Source organism: Pteropus vampyrus, unplaced genomic scaffold (genome assembly GCF_000151845.1).
Source record: "Pteropus vampyrus isolate Shadow unplaced genomic scaffold, Pvam_2.0 Scaffold54, whole genome shotgun sequence".
NCBI classification, from domain to species: Eukaryota; Metazoa; Chordata; class Mammalia; order Chiroptera; family Pteropodidae; genus Pteropus; species Pteropus vampyrus.
The window spans coordinates 6152283-6154821 of record NW_011888835.1 but is presented as its reverse complement, the minus strand read 5'-3'; the positions used below and the strand labels follow the sequence as shown (position 1 = coordinate 6154821).

Below are 2539 nucleotides of genomic sequence, written 5' to 3'. Positions count from 1 at the left end.
CTAACTTTTTCCAAGAGAAAGGAGGACTTGAAAACATTGTAGACTCTATAAAACACTGATGTTCCGATGGCTCGACAAGCTGAAAAGTTCATTTGGAAGTAGTAGAATGGAAAAGAGCTGGGAGGAGGAAGGATAAGGCAGATAGAGGCAGAGAAGAAAAGAGTCATAATCAGTCTGAGCTTCAGCTGTGATGGCGGTGATTGGGTTAGGCATTATGGAATGTTTGACAAATGAGAATCTAAACTTTCAGCGTCACGCCAGGAGATTGAATCAAAGGGTTAAGAATTTCAAAGCAAAAGCCAAGCTACTTGCTTAAAACATATTATACCTGCTTTGAGAGATTGTTTAACAGACATGATTTCCTCGCATTCCAATATGCAAGCAATGAGCTTTTGCCACTTTTCCCATCAAGAGGTAGAGTCAAAGTCCCCATCTCATTGGCTCTGGGCTCGGCCATGCAATGTGCTTTGGAGAACAGGACTTCACTCAAGGAGAGGCTTGAAAAGTGCTTGTACAATGAGGCTGGCTCTCCGGGCACACTCTTTGAGACCTGGTACAGCCCGCGGGATGAGAAGGATGAGAAGTTATATTAGTTTCCTGTGGCTGCTGTAACAGATCACCGCAAACTCAATGGCTTAGCACAACACAAATCTCTTCTCTTAACAGTTCTTAAGGTCAGAAATTTAAAATGGGTCAGCAGTGCTGAGTTCCTTCTGGAGGCTCTAGGGGAGAATTAATCCATCCCCTTGCCTTTTCCAGCTTCTAGAGGCCACCTACATTCCTTGGCTTGCCCATTTTTTGTTTGTTTAAAGTTTTGGGGGGGTCACTCTGCCCACTGCTTCTGTTGGTACATTTCCTTCTCTGACTCTAACCCTCCTGTCTCCGTCTTATAAGAGCCCCTGTGATTAGATTAGGGCCCCTTGCATAATCCAAAGTAATCATCTCATTGTAAGATCTTTAACGTGATCACACTGCAAAGTCTCTTTTTTTCATGTAAGACAAGATATTTGGGGGACACCATTATTCTATCACGAAGGCCAAGTGCAGGAAAACCAAGGAGCCTCATCCCACAGCCAGCACCAAGGTGAGAGAGACTCTTGCCTCTTCTGGCCCATTTTAGAATGCAATCATGTCAGTAAACTCAGCTGAGACTGGCAAAAGACCCACCCCTCCATCCTATAGGACTACGAGAAATGATAAATCATTGACTTTTAACTCTTTAAGTTTTTGGTTGGTGAGCTATTCTAGGGGTAAAAACATTTTTTCTTCTTCCCTTCTAGGTTCTTTGGCTGGTCTAAATTGGAGTAAGACAGATTAACAGGGGAAAAACAAATTACGGAAGGAAGCCCTTCATAGACAATTAGACTCAAAGGCAGTGAGGCAATTGAGGTTTATATTCCATTCTGAGCTAAGGGGCCTGAGGCTTCAAAGGGGAGGAGGGCAATTCACAGGAAGCTAAGGAGGTCAGAGGTCCGGTAGTCTGATGTTTGCCTTGCCGTGTGCAGGTAAGTCTTTCGGACAAAAAGTTATCTCTGGTAGTAGCTGTCTTCCTGGGCCAGGCCCTTTACCTAACTTTTTAAAGCAGTTGAGAGGTAAAAATTTTTCCTCAGCCTGCTGGGTCTTGATTGTCTTTAGTTCAAAATAATACACGTGCCGAAGTGCACATTTTCGGATGGTATATTCTGCTCTCCTTCAGCATGCAACCTTCAAACTCTAATTTATTTATTTTATTATTATTTATTATTATTTATGCCTATAGCACCTGGTCTTCCTATGGGGTCTCCCATACAAGTACTAACCAGGCCTGACCCTGCTTAGCTTCCGAGATCAGACATCGGGCTTGTTCAAGGTGGCATGGCCATGGACTATGGACCGTGGCTCCACTGGGGTGCGAACCCAGGACCTTCTGTGTGTAAAGCAAACGTGCTAACCGCTACACTATGGAACCACGTCTTCAAACCCTAATTTAAATAATTGATTTTCACAATAATTTAAATCAACCTTTGGAATCTGGAAAATTTACATCTTTATTGGCAAGGCAGAGGTTTTGAAGGAGGGTAATAGTCTTATGACCTGTACAAATAGTTCTCTTCCTGCTATGAGAACTCATGTCCTTATGTTGTAGCACACCCATAAGGTTTTCCTGCCTACCTCTAAATATCTCCTTTTTGGAAAGATTAAGAAGAAATCAGAAGTGGAGATGATTTTTAAATTCAGCATCCTAATTCATTCTCTAGTGAGTATTGATTGTTTCCTTCAATCTTTATATCTCTTTTCTTGATCCAGTTTAAAATGCTAAGAGGTGTTAGTGGCCCTTAGTGCCACTGGAAATTGTTGTAGTTTTTCATTTTCTGAAATCACAAATACTTGAAAATGTTAGCTTATCCATATAAACTCTTAGAATCATAGATGTCTATCCTACAGTCTCCTTGGTATTTCTATGAACTAAGACATTTATGGACTGCTCTGTTCTAATCATCATCTATCATCTGAAATTCGCTAAGCATTAATCTCCACAGTGGGCTCTATGGAGTGCCAT

General features: G+C 41.8%; 1 pseudogene; it reads right to left on the bottom strand.

Moving 5' to 3' along the window:
- Positions 1 to 1750: 1750 nt before the first annotated feature.
- Positions 1751 to 1866, bottom strand: LOC111739837 (annotated as a pseudogene).
- Positions 1867 to 2539: the final 673 nt, after the last annotated feature.